This window comes from Cydia splendana, chromosome 2 (assembly GCF_910591565.1).
Source record: "Cydia splendana chromosome 2, ilCydSple1.2, whole genome shotgun sequence".
In the NCBI taxonomy this organism is placed as follows: Eukaryota; Metazoa; Arthropoda; class Insecta; order Lepidoptera; family Tortricidae; genus Cydia; species Cydia splendana.
In genome coordinates, this window is record NC_085961.1 from 10735997 (window position 1) to 10751563 (window position 15567).

Consider the following 15567-nt stretch of genomic DNA (forward strand, 5'->3'; position numbering starts at 1 on the left):
CATCTCAACTACGTATCCAAAGACAAGAATACTGAGTATTATACACAAACCATGATGCATTGCACATACACGTGTGGGGTATCATATAAAAGCAGATTAAATAAATCAAAATGTTTTTTTTTTGTTTAAACTGCAAATATTTTAATGAAATAAGGTAAGATATGTAATTCTGAGCAACAAAAACGTTAGAGGAATTAGTCAAGAATCTTTTCTGTGTAAAATCATGCGATTTGATTATTTAGATTTTAAAGCCAAACGTTCATCTTCTGGGGTCGGTTATCTTTTGTGCCACTACCCTAAATCATTTTCTAACTACCTATCTCTGTTTCTCCATTTTTCTGTCTCATCAAGCATAGAGTTACGAGTACGACAATATAGTATGGTTACGACAGGTTAGAAGAATTGGAACCGTTGATTGAATACTTAGGTTTTTTGTGTTCTTCAAAGCGTACTCTATAACAAAACTAAGCCAAACGGTTAGGAAAATAATAACTTTAAACTCCCCGTGAAAAGTAATGATGTAAAATACTGATAAAACTACTGATAAGTGTGTGGGGAGATTTAAGACTATCATGACCGGACTGGACCAAACGCTGGAGTTTCATTACAAGTCATGTCAGATTAATGATAGTGTCGGGGCCGTATTAACAAATTATACACCTAAACCTTCCTCAAGATCAATCACTGTATTGATAGGTGGAAACCGCATAAAAATCCGTTCAGTAGTTTTTGAATTTATCGCAAACATTCATACACACAAACAGACAGACGCGGCGGGGGACTTGGTTTTATAAAGTGTAGTGATTAAATGCTTCATCGACAATAGGGATCTTTTCAATCAGAATTTCTATTGGAATTTCAGTTGGATACGTCCTTATTGCACTTGAAGCAAGCTACAATTAGTTTTCCCATTCTCCCCTACACCGATAGGAGCTAAATTGATCTTTTATATTGATATTGGCAATGGCAATGTGCAATTGGGTAATACATGAATGGATTTTTATGGAAAATGTCAAACGAAAATAAAGTAATAAACGCGCAATACAAAGATAACGTGTTAGATCAACGTTAGATCAAAACTAATTACATATTTTATGGCTTCCGCGTTTCTTCTTGCAGTCAATTATTTGGATGGAACCCAAAGAAGTGCAAAAGCAATCTTTATCAAATCAACCGACATTTTCATCCCACTAGCTAATAAAGGAAATTCTTAAATAGTAAGTATATTGGACTTTTTTTATACTACATTAATTACTTAAAATACATTAATTACTTAAAATAATGGAATAGCAACCCCAAAAATTTTATTATTGCAGTTTGTAAGATTGTTTATATTCTTTTAATAGTGGCTATATGACGCATGCCACGCGTGGGTCTTCGCTTTTTATGTCTCGCGTGTCGCGTGTAAAAAACGTAATATTAAATTGCAAATCTATTTTTTACAAGCTTTTATTTAGTTTCACGTGACCGTTGTCTGTCTGTCTGTCTGTACTCAAATCTTGCAAGTTAAATTTGATCCACTTCCCGGTTTCCGATTGAGCTGAAATTTTGCATGCATGTATAAATCGGATGACAATGCAATATTATGGTACCATCGAGCTGATCTGATGATGGAGACAGGAGGTGGCCATAGGAACTCTTTGATGAAACAACGCAACCTAATTGTGTTAGGGGTTTTTAGAATTGTCTCGATGAGTATTAGGTGTTTGCCGTAAGAAAAGTACAGTCAGCGATTAAAGCTTGTACCAAAACTGAAATTTTTGCCAAAAACTTTTTAAACTGAAATCATAGGTAACATTTTCGCTTCATTCATGCAACTCTTAACTGAGCAGTTTTATTTGTTACTTGAACATTCTTATGTGTTGCACAGAACAAAGAGCTCTTTGGAACCGCGTTGAGGCCCGCCGAAGGCCGAGATCCGGGTAGGGCCGAAGTCCCGGAGTACAGTCATGCGAGACCCAAAGCCCAGCTGCAGGAAAGCATTTTCTTGTACTTAGGTACTCCACTAACGCCCACACGCGGCTGTATCTCAGCCAACCCATTTTTAGGGTTCCGTACCCAAAGGGTAAAAACGGGACCCTATAGGTATATTATATTACAATGACACCACTGTCCGTCTGTCTGCCTGTCACTAGGCTATGTATCTCAATTCTCAAGATCCGTTATGGACAGTTGAAATTTTCACAGATCATGGGCCTATTGCATAACAAACTACAACTAATATTACAAGCGGAACTCCTTATTTAATAAGTGAAATTAGAAAAGGAGTTCCGCTTGTAATATTAGTTGTAGTTTGTTATGCAATAGGCCCGAGATGATGTATTTCTGTTGCCGCTATATACGTAATGCTGTCTTTCTTACGACATAATTTACTAGTTGGGATATAACAACAATCACTAAAAAGTTGAATCTGTACGGAACCCTCGGTGGGCGAGTCCGACTCGCACATGGCCGGTTTTTTTTTCATGTTTTGTTTAAGTCCAAGGGACATTACCAATGGATGGACAAACCTTCTCGTGATGCTGTTAGTATAATATAATCTAAATAATAAAATTCTCGCGATCTGCCAAATGTTCACCTTTACAGCTGTCTTTTTAAATGTCGAGGGTCAGAATGAATGAAAGGGTTAGTGTCTAATACCACAATCGCACAAAGGGAGCCCAATCCAGTTCCAAACACTTGTTTTGCTGTTTGATTACGTTAGCAATTATTATTTCGGCCAGTTCGTAAAGTGAAATGGGTGAATATTCTCCATAAATTATACTTTTAATTTTTTACAGCTATAGCTGGTCAAGCAAATCTTGTCAGTAAAAAAAGGCGCGAAATTCAAATTTTCTATGGGACGAGATCCCTTCGCGCCTACATTTTTCAAATTTGCCGCCTTTTTCTACTGACAAGATCTGCTTGACCAAGTATATTTTTTAATTTTTAAAAGTAATTATGTATCTACTTAGTCAAGTAGCAGCAAAAAAGGAGCAGAAATAGCCAAATAGGTAATTGATTAATTTATTTCGTCTCCGATTACCAAAAGTGTATTAAGTACATATATTTTATTGTTCTATTGTTTTTCCCTTAGAGGATATAACCAACGGAGACGCCATGTCTAAAATTTTCGGTACAAAATAGTCTGCCGTTTTTTGCGGGGGAGGGGCACATCAAATGTATAGGTACGTCATGTCAGATAAACGTCAGTCCATACATATGGTTGACATGTGGTTGACCATTGGCCGCCTATTTTCGACAGAGGGGAACGCCTGTTAATGGCGGCTCCATTGTTAATTACTCCGAGGTTTTTCCTGCTAATAATTTTACTTGTGCGCGATGTGTGAGCTTTTCGTGAGTGTCGTTGTTTTATCACTGCAGTTCCGTTCCCGAAGCACAATCAATTTTAATAAAAATAAGATGTAGCTATCTTACCATAGTTATTTGTTTTAACGAGGTGGCAAAGTTTTTATTTAACCCTCGTCCTAATATTGATACCTACCTACTCGAGCAAGCGAAAGATTCCAAAACAGAACCACGAGCGTAGCGAGATTAGTGAGTGGTTAGAATTTCTAACTTAGAAAAGAGGAATCTTGAGCAATGCGAGGATTTCAAGACACGAGGTTAACACTAATTTAGCTACTGAATGAAATACAAAATTTTTCACCACACCAACGCGAGATAAATACTAACTGTAAAACATTACAAATCAAATCCAAATGAACGCTATTAAATATAGGTATGTATCATTCAAAATCACAAGTCAATAGCCTAAGCAAATTAGAAAAATCTGCGGAAATAATTCGTGTAGTTTTGAAAATTGGTACAGGTATACCTTGTGGTGTCCAGATAAACAGCCTGTAGCTCCTAAAGTATTGATCGCAGAGTAAAAATAGAAATAACCAAATTTGTAGGAAATTTTATGTTTAAATTTTTGTCCGAAGTAATTATAATGGTATTCGTACAGATATTCGAGATATGAGCAAAAATATGAAAAACCGGGCAAGTGCGAGTCGGACTCACGCACGAAGGGTTCCGTACCATAATGCAAAAAAAAAAAAAACGAAAAAAAAGCAAAAAAAAAAAACGGTCACCCATCCAAGTACTGACCACTCCCGACGTTGCTTAACTTTGGTCAAAAAGCACGTTTGTTGTATGGGAGCCCCATTTAAATCTTTATTTTATTCTGTTTTTAGTATTTGTTGTTATAGCGGCAACAGAAATACATCATCTGTGAAAATTTCAACTGTCTAGCTATCACGGTTCGTGAGATACAGCCTGGTGACAGACGGACGGACGGACAGCGAAGTCTTAGTAATAGGGTCCCGTTTTACCCTTTGGGTACGGAACCCTAAAAAGGGTACCTTCAACCCCCCCTACACCCTCAGCACACCCCCTACCCTCGAGGACTTTTAGTATGTTTATCTGGATACCACAAGGTATATCTGTACCAATTTTCAAAACTACACGAATTATTTCCGAGATTGCCCAAATTCGGCATAATTTGACGTGGCTACAATTCCACCTGCCAGTATGAGGAAACAAATTTGTAAGCCAAAGATTAACATTAATAACACTAATCAATGAAAAATAAATAGGTAATAAAATGTTTGTTTCCATATTTTATTTTATTTTTGCAAATAGAAGTGTTTGTTTACATTATTATGTATCGTTACATTGCCTTATTCCTAAATGTATGAAAATCGAAAGTAGGTAATACTTATTGAAGGAAAAAGCGAGATTCTTGAGTCAATTTTTTCTCGCAATTGTCAGCACGATCGCCTTCATTGGAGTAAAAGCGAAAGATCCCCGCAATTTGCGAATTTCGGTTTTCGCGGTAAGCCCTCAGGTCAATTCGAACGTACACTGACAGCTATCTAAATGATGTCATTTAGTTATCTTGCATTTCGCTCGTACTTAACCGTACATGTATTGGTGCGAGCTAGACGCACGATAACTAAATGACATCATTTAGATGTCAGTGTAGGTACGTTCGAATTAGCCTCTACGAGTATGTCAGGTGATGTGAAATATGTGAATATTTTAATACTTTACGATTACTTATCAACTTGTGATCGGCGTAGCCCCCGGTGGGTTTGACCATATGGCCGATCGCCGGCTGCTATAAATCCCTTTCGTCTGGTCTGGCAACCCTTTCCGATCTTGTCAGCTTTCCTTCCGATTGATTTGTAAAATTAAGAGGTAGGTATAGAGTCTGTGCGGAAAGAGAAAAGTCGTGATAATGTAGGGGATAGGGAATGCAATAACCGGCCAAACATCATAACCGGTTTCGGTTACGGTTATGCCCGAAAAATAACCGAATATCGGTTATAATCGGTTACGGTTATTTTCGACGAAAAATTTTAAATTTACAATGAAGTAATAAAAAAACTACAATAATCGTTGTTTTAGTACCTACAGTATTAGGGAATGTGAGTAAAAGTCTTCGTTTCTTAATAAAACACACCAAATACCGTAAAAGTAAAATATGACCTTGGACGTGATACAATATTCAATAAAAATATTTCATAAATAAGGGAAGTAAATTTAGTATATTTTTGTTATTAATGACAAAAATTATAGTCACAGCCAAAATGGCAGGATTTTGTAGTCATTTTAGATGATAAAAACATACAATTTAAGTCATTAAGAAATAACCGAAAATAACCGTAACCGGTTATTCGAGTTTCCAATATTCGGTTATGAAATTTTGTCAAAATAATCGGTTATAACCGAATATTTCGGTTACGGTTATAACGACTCTTTCCGCACAGACCCTACCTAATTGAAATATAAAGCTTTGCCCTATACTACAAAACGTACTTCAAGACCAAAAAAAGTAAGACAATTTTGCCATTTTTTACTAGCGCGTCTTGTATTTATGTTAAAGTACTTTTTTAAATCGTAGGAGTAAAATTACTAATAAATAAATTATCTTAGCGTGATTATTTATCAAAAGGAATTTACTATTTTACAAACAAATTATTGCAGTGGAAACACTGTCTTACTTTTCTTAGGGTTCCGTACCCAAAGGGTAAAACGGGACCCTATTACTAAGACTTCGCTGTCCGTCCGTCCGTCCGTCCGTCCGTCCGTCCGTCTGTCACCAGGCTGTATCTCACGAACCGTGATAGCTAGACAGTTGAAATTTTCACAGATGATGTATTTCTGTTGCCGCTATAACAACAAATACTAAAAACAGAATAAAATAAAGATTTAAATGGGGCTCCCATACAACAAACGTGATTTTTGACCAAAGTTAAGCAACGTCGGGAGTGGTCAGTACTTGGATGGGTGACCGTTTTTTTTTTGCTTTTTTTTTTCGTTTTTTTTTTGCATTATGGTACGGAACCCTTCGTGCGCGAGTCCGACTCGCACTTGCCGATTTTTTGGTCTTGAATTACGTTTTGCAGTTTTTTTGTGTCTAATGTAGGTCAAAATCATGTTGATAATGACTAGGTATAATGAGGTTGAAAAATAGTTATTTCCGCATTTTTATTAATAGGCCCGTGTAAAGTGGCATAACCTTATTAACCGAGGGATATGGAATCTATTTTTAACCTTATTGTGCATTTTATTATAATTACACGCCACAATGCGCACAAAACGAGGTGTGAGGGTGTAATCAATAAGGACTTCCCGCGAATGTACCAAATAGAAGCCCTAAAGGAGTTCCGCTGCACACATACATTAGCAGCATGACCTGAAACTATTAAATCATACCAATTTTAACCTTACTACAGCGCAATACGTATTTTTTTAAATGCATGTACAAGACAAGAATATTTCGTGTTAAGATAAGCGATTATGATCCTTGTACCACTAAGTTAAAGTCTTCGGAGACTGCGTACTTGGTTTGTGGGGTTTTTGTAATGCATGTGCGACGCCGCCATCTGTCTGCAGTTCGCGATTCGCAACTGGTAAAGATGGAGTTGAAAGTGCACTTTTTGTAATTTCTGAAGTAAGGTCAATGTGGCGAAGTCCGGCATACTTTATTTTTTTTTTACTTTGGAGTGATCTAGTTCCGTTAATTATTCACCTATGTCACTGCTTGTAATCGCATAAGATGAAGAATTTAATAATTAATAGTTTAGCCTTAGTGACAGATCATTTCAAGCACAAATTAAGCAAAAACAATGGCATTTTTTAAAATTCGGCGAGTAGACGGACTTCCCGTGCAGTTTAAGGGAAGTCCGTCTAGTTATGATATCAGCCAACATATGGGTGCGTATATGTTCGTAGTCAAATTCCTAAAAAGAACGGATCAAGACAATGAAAAGTGTATTTTAAACTTGTTAATATACGGTTCAGATTCGAAATAAACACCATTTTTCTAAAACAAAGGCAAGTCCGGCATATACTACCAAAATGGGGTGGTAAACCTTTTTTGCAAATAATTAAACATAATAATTTTTTTGATTTCCGAAATAAAAGATCAATAGTAATTTTAAAATGAATTTTAATCGTTACTTTTAATATACTGAGATCAAAATTTAATAAAGTAACATCATGCGCACAGTCTGGAGGATTTTTTGATACCTTATCAAATCGTTATAATATTAAAATCGCAAAAACAGTTGGTAATCTCTGATTTAACGAAATTCCGGCATATGACGGACTTGCCTTGAACATAATAGACGGACTTTCCAACTTAGTCAAATTTTAATATGATAAATTGTGGAACGTATAATTACAAAACTAAGCTAATTTCTAATATTTTAAAAATAGAATAAAGACAGCTGGTTCTTATGCTACCTATTAGACGTGTGCGCCGATTAAAAAACGATCGGCGGCGGCGTTTGCCGAAAAATCGGCGGCGGCGGCGTGTTTTCGGCGTGAAATCGGCGTGACCTTGACTTTCAGGTTTTTAAAGAAAAATCATTAATCTGTCGTTTATCTTGAAAATTTTGATTAATCCAGGTTTCTAGTAAGTGAACTACGTAATCTACGTATAGTTTTGAATAGGTTTTGAGTAAAATGGGGTTTGTAAATGAATATAAATAGGATAGGTATAATAACTTGATTTTGCTAGTAACTGGCTTGTATTAAGGGGTTACCTGGTCCCAATGACTGTCGATCAGATCAGTATCTCTGTGTAACTCCGTTTTGTCATGCTGTACATGGCTTATCTTCAAATATCCTTGAAATGGTTATGGTTTTCTTGTCGTACAAGCACCAGGCTCAGTGAGAAGTATCTTCTTTCTCGTTTTCTTATTGCTGACGATTACGACGACATGTAATTTGTCTCAATTTCGTGCTGTCAGAAACCGTTGCACTGCCGCCAGCCATCGACCATCTCACACATGTTCCACTCTGAGCACGTTTGCCATTCATTGGGCCTAAATTCATATTATGTTTCGCCACATCATGCGTTGGAAACCGCATAATACTTATTTCCGAAGAAAGATGTTGTGGAAACCCCAGTTAAGGGGTTTGTTCTTCTAGCTGTCCTAGGTATAAGCAGCACAGCAGCAGTCTTCGCCAACACTACATCTCTAAAGCGCCAACCTTTGCACGTCACCCTTTTTGAGGCTCAGCGTCTCGGCACCATAATGGAATATAGGAAAGACGAGAACTCGTACCACCAAGATATACAAACTTTCTACAACCATTACTTTGGTCTTGGAATGGTTGATCTTAAGACCACTCTAGAACTTTCAAATTCAATTTTCTTCAGAAGAGCCGCCATTTCAATGCATTTCTTGTTGTTATTTCCGTAAGCTAGTCGACAATAGTACAAGCAAGGATGATAATATTGATGATCGCAACGCAACATTAGCTAGTTAGTTTTCCTTTTCTGTTGCTCATTGAGGTTCCATGGTACATGAGGCCTGTGTTTTCTATGCCTAGTTAATTGCAATGTAAGTATTTTCATGTAATAGCATTCTCACTTCGTAAGTGAGGTGAAGGCGTAAAAATTATAATTATTTAATAGTTGAATGTGAATACAAAATTTACAGGAAAAAATCCTACTTCATATAATGACGTCAACTTTCTTGACCCTGAACACTAAGGATTACTTAAATTGGTGTGTCAAATAGTTTGTGCAACTGGCTATTCTGTTTCATTTAATAAATAATTGATATATATGTTACTGTAAAAGCCCGAAGTACGGCAAAACCTAGGATTTACCGGTAAAACCTAGGTTTTACCGATGCCGATCGGTAAAAGCCCGAAATGTTAAATCTTACTAGTTTACTTCGGGCTTTTACCAACACCGATATGGTAAATCCTAGGTATTACCACGGCGACCGGTAAAGTTTGAATCATGCACTGATTCTCAACCCCTCCCGCTCAAACCCCCGTACACCGCACCGCATGCGCCGTTAAGTGGGTTAGGTTAGGTTTGAACTGCGATCCTCACAGAACCGAACAAAAGTGGGTTAGGTTAGGTTAGAAGTGCGAGCCTTACAGAAACGAAATGCTACTAAAAATTTGGGTGGTTTTACCTCCTTTTCTACATAGTGCACCATCTACCATAATCTTTCATCGGGCCCCATAGATGTCGGTTTTTTTTTCTTAAAAATTATCATCTAATAATCTCAGGAATCAGTGCATGATTCAAACTTTACCGGTCGCCGTGGTAAGACCTAGGATTTACCATATCGGTGTTGGTAAAAGTCCGAAGTAAACTAGTAAGATTTAAGATTTCGGGCTTTTACCGATCGGCATCGGTAAAAACTAGGATTTACCGGTAAAACCTAGGTTTTGCCGTACTTCGGGCTTTTACAGTAACATATATTTGACAACTGTAACATAAATAATGCAAAAATCCTATTGTAATCCAAATATCAAGTGAAGATAGCTGATTAACAACACTCAATGTCACGCCGATTTCACGCCGATCATTTATCGGCGGCGGCGGCGTGGCAAAAAAGCCCGGCGGCGGCGGCGCGCCGGCGCGGCGCACACGTCTACTACCTATGTAGTAACTTTCTAATGCACAATCTTTTCAAAAACTATTTTTAACAAATTTTTTTTCGAACGGCTGTCGCACTATGACTTCGAGTTCAAAACACGAAATGACTTATTGAGGCGGATTGCTCTGAAGTTGGTTGTCACAGCGCCACCTGTTTTACAGAGACGGAACTAGCGCGAAAAACTGGTTAATCGACTGGACTCCAAAGTCGCATACGCCTTCAAATTCAAAAGTTATAACGTGTTGACGGACTTGCCTTGTAGACGGACTTACCCACAGTGACCTTACTTGCGTGGTACAGTCGCCTATAGAACCTCTGCAAACCCCATAACGTTGCTGACTATACGACGTATTCAGTCAATTGTATAAAAAACAGTATGTGCGCGACGTAGGCCGTCGACTTAGAGTACTTAGACTCATAGTCTAATAAAACATGGTCTTCCATTCCCAGAGTGACACAGGCCTACGTCACAACAACATGGCCGCTATATATAGCGCTATCGCATATTATCATATAGTGCTGTCGCATGATGACGTAGGCCCGTGTCAGTTAGGTGACCTCACTGACTTAATATTAGAAATAGACACACAGAGCGGAACAAAAATGTCAACAAAATGTGGATCAGAATGACATTAGCTGCAAATTTGCATTGATGATAAAAACGCTTACGTAAATTTTGAGTCAAGATAAATGTTTTGTACGGAAAAGAACTTACTGTCGTAAGCATTAAGTGTCAAATTTGTAAACATTATTACCAACACTGTTAAAACTTTAAGTCCGATGGCACTAAACGTAACTTCACCTTTGTATTTACGTCAAACAACGTCAAACGAGAATAATGAACGAATGGAGTCCCTTTGGTACATTTTAATAGGTATTACTGTACAGAAAAACCGAAGTAATAAATGAAACAAATTTAATTTTATCGGGAGTTCAAATAAAATTAATTCATGGTAACAACCCGTGTAAGTTATCATAAAATAAATTTATAAATTTATTATATTTTCCTTGGAATAAATTCAACTTATTAAATAACTGTGTATTTTAGATCTACATAATACTCTTCGCACTTTCGTTCTTTGCAATATAGTGCACGGGGACATTCAGGTCGCTACTGGTACTGATTGGTTATGGTCTTTATCAAAAAAATCCTGTGGTTGTCACTGTGTTCAGACAGGTTTAACATTTACAGTTAGTCAATGTAAGCCCTTATTGGTCGTGTATATGTCGGAAACAGGGAAATGCGCCGAACACACAAGTGCCGTTTTGCCTTGTTTAAAACTGCATCACCCCTATCTCTTGCTATAATAGCAGTCCACTCTGCACGTCGCATAGGTTTTCTTGGAAATCTTGAATTTAAACATAATATTATATCTTACGAATTCCATATAAAAATAAAAAAGTATTGGCCTCACATCGACTTATTAGATTTTTGTTCCTTCACATCCCTTCTTTGGTACTAACATAATAATTTATTCAAAATCATGAAATTACCACCAGATTACATAAATTATGTAATGCTATCCAAAGAACTAACCGAAAGAAATACATTCCATGCTTTTTCCTCGTTTTATCATTGTTGTTTTTGCATATTTTTACGACCATTTTACGACATTGTTGACAACTTCACATTTGAGCGGTCCATACAAGACTAAACGAAAAAGTAACGCGTGATCTGTTTTAACGTTACTTTTGCGGGGCCATTTTTTGCGGCTGATTGGGTATCCAGTTCTTATTCTATATCAATGTGACCTAGAAAAGACGGGAATGGAGTACCAGGCGGAGTATATTATTATACCATGCTTAGACTAAAGGAAAGGACAATGAAAACGGGTCATGTTATATGAAAATTTCTATACGAAGTGACCCGTAAAAGGGGATTGTGTGGGCTCGGTAAAAATACTGAAAGCTGGTGCCACCTAAGTACTTTCTTGGCGCTGTTCCAAGTATACCTATCGTAAACGATACTCCACACTCGACCGATTTATTAAGACGAAAGACAACCGCTTCTCCATCCATACAAACGTAGTCCCCATGTTCCTCCCTGGATATTGGCATTATGGAAAATATTTTGACACAATTTATTGTGTATTAATAATACCTATTCCTATTCCCCTTCGTATGACTACTAAGAGCGACAAACAAATTCCATAGGTAGGTACAGTCACCTGCAAAAATATGTTACACTCCGAAAGCCGCAAAAATATGTGACACGCTCTTATGGCTCCACAAATAAGATCATGTCAGATATTTTGCGGCCTTCGTTGAGTAACATATTATTGCAGGTGACTGTACAACTTATTAAAAGCTTACCTATACTTAATAATCAATTAATCAAAGGGTCAATTTTCTATGGGACGATAACCTTTGTGGCGCCTACATTTTTTAAATTTGCCTGCGAGCGGCAGCTTTTTTCTACTGAACTGACGGAAATGGCTTAATACAAATAGGTACATCAAATTGCGTAAATACATTTTCTATAATGTTAATAAATATCCAGGTGAGGAAAATGGGGACTACGTTTGTATGGACAAGCGATCACGTGACATCGTCCCCTTTCCTTTAAACAAAGAATTGCGAACGTGGTCGTGGAGATTTTCACGACGTGAACGAGACTTATCATTGATGTAGATTTTTTTTATTTAATTTATGGCATAAATACAAAATAGGCAATTTTATACAATAAAATAATATACAAAAATTTAAACATCAACATTCAGGGTGTTGAGCCAAGCAGCTGCGTCGGGTGTGAGATGCAGCAGATCTTCTGGTAGCCCTTATAAATGGAGGGGGCATTGATGTAGATGGCGTCACAGTACTTATAGCCGGTCAAACAACTTTGTCAGTAGAAAAAGGCGCGAAATTATAATCTTCTACGGGAGGTAACCCTTGGCGCCTACATTTTTTTAAATTTGGAGCTATTTTCTACTGACAGAAATGGCTTGACACCGTATAGCAAGGTTACCGCTGCACGCTGTTTGTAATCTGTAATGTTTTTTACTCAGGTTCAGCACCTTCTTGGACAAAGGAGACAGGAGATGGGGTGGCGTGGCCATAGGAACTCTGTGATACGTAAAACAACGAAACCTAATTGTGTTTGGGGTTTTTAGAATTGTCTCGATGAGTTAGTTGCCTGTGGCAAAATAAATACAGTCAGCGATAAAAGCTTGTACCAAAAATTAAATTTATTGCCGAAAAGTTATTACTTATTGTCACTAGAAAAATATTTTAGCTTATAACGACAAACCGCCTTTTTACCGTTTTGACGGCCAAAAGTTCCGGAAGAAGGCAATTACAGGTTTTAACCGACCTTCCTCATTGAGGTCAGATGACCATATTGTTGACAGTACTTGATAGTTGATGCTATATTAAAATTCAATGCCACTGAGTCGTTACCTTGTATACGAGATCGATAAGTACAATCGCAATAAACTACCCTTTTTAACCGACTTTAAAAAAATGAGTTTTTTGTTTAACTCTCATAGTTATTCCGACCTCTTTTGCTTTGCTTGCAGTATGACTGGTTGTTCTTTAGTGGGCAACAGCATCATATTTCTTGTTTTACAATGACTGTATGTAATGAAGTTTGCCAAGCTCTATTTGGTGGACCATTTCAGCCAGCCGGGGCTGATTAATCTCATTTTAGTGCTTGTCCGTACAACACATTATTCACGGAGCACTTATTCTCTATCGTATAATTATAAAATTTCCTACTTTGCTATCTGATAAGTTTTGCCATATTATATGGTGAAATACACCTTTTAATAGTTGCAACACAACATACTCGTAGATACATATACAGAGCGTATTTCCATCTTAATGCCGGCAACGCACTTGCAATTGCAACCCCTCTGGTGTAGCGGGTGTCCGTTGACGGCAATGGTCGCTTGCCATCGGGCGATTCTTCAGCTCGTTTGCCTCCTAAGTCCTATATGATAAAATAAATAATAATATAATTATAAATATTTACCCGTTGCCGTCTTGCAAAAATACGTAAGTATATCAATTTTTACTCCAAGACCATAAGGGTCATTTTTAGGGTTCCGTACCCAAAAGGTAAAACGGGACCCTATTACTAAGACTTCGCTGTCCGTCCGTCCGTCCGTCCGTCCGTCCGTCCGTCCGTCCGTCTGTCTGTCACCAGGCTGTATCTCACGATCCGTGATAGCTAGACAGTTGAAATTTTCACAGATGATGTATTTCTGTTGCCGCTATAACAACAAATACTAAAAACAGAATAAAATAAAGATTTAAATGGGGCTCCCATACAACAAACGTGATTTTTGACCAAAGTTAAGCAACGTCGGGCGTGGTCAGTACTTGGATGGGTGACCGTTTTTTTTGCATTTTTTTCAGTTTGTTTTTTCATTATGGTACGGAACCCTTCGTGCGCGAGTCCGACTTTCCGAGCGCGGTTTTTCCTTTGTATATAACATTTATTCTAATTAATTTTTGTTCTATATTTTAATTGTAACTAAGTGGATTATTATTCTTTTGATTTCTGTTATTATTTTTGACATTACCGGTGGTGTAATGTTCAATATAAATTATGTTTGCATGCATTATACTATGTTTTATCTGCAAATAAACCATTGAGTGATTCTATAAAAATCGGCCAAGAGCATGTCGGGCCATGCTCAGTGTAGGGTTTCGTAGTTACCATTAATCTATGGTTACCATTCTGTCAAAATAGGCCAAACGGGGACTAGTTATTAGTAAGTATCATAAGGGAGTAGCCTTTGCAGCGCTTTGTACTTAGGTACTTACGCCTTTTTACTAAGAAAAGAAGATTTTTTGCAATAACTCAAAAACGACTGCACCGATCATGTAAGCTAAAGTTTTCATTGAAAGTATTTATTAAGCTCTTGTTTCACGATTTTTTTCATATTTTTTGGACGCGTGGTTCAAAAGTTAGATGGGGGACACATATTTTTTTTCTTTCGGAGCGCATATTTCCGAAAATATTAACTATATCAAAAAATGGTTTTAGGAGACCCTTATTCGTTTTGAAAGACCTATCCAACGATACCCCACACTATTGGGACAAGCAAAAACAATTTTCTAAAAAATCCATTTGTATGGGAGGTACCTACCCTAAAAAAATTTTTTTATACATTTTATTTTACCGTTCTGTCGCAATGCATGATTTATGTATCCATGCCAAATTACAGCTTTCTAGCACTAACGATTACGGAACAAACCCTCGGACACACAGACAGACAGCCATGGCGAAACTATAAGGGTTTCTAGGTGACTACAAAACCCTAAAAAAGTGATCCCAAAATGACACTCAGCTGCCGATGAAGACCGTAAAATGATGGATTTTCAACTTTTGTGAGGTTAAGGATACCCCAAATAGTAAACTTGAATCCAATTACGCTTTAACATATCAGTGAGATCGAGATTCACGAGAGTTAATATCAAATCAGGAACAGCTTTGTAAAGTTCGAATGTCTCTCCACGGCCCCCGTATTTGACTGACGCAATGCAGTTTACCCGCTGCGCTACGCTCGATAGCGGAGTACTACCTTTGCAGCTTTGCAGATAACTATTTACACGCTGTAACGCACTCAGACTCTGTATTTTTTTTATCTATCAACTTTGTAATAATATCAAAATTTGTAAAGTTCGAATGTCTCTCCACGGCGCCCGTATTTGACTGACG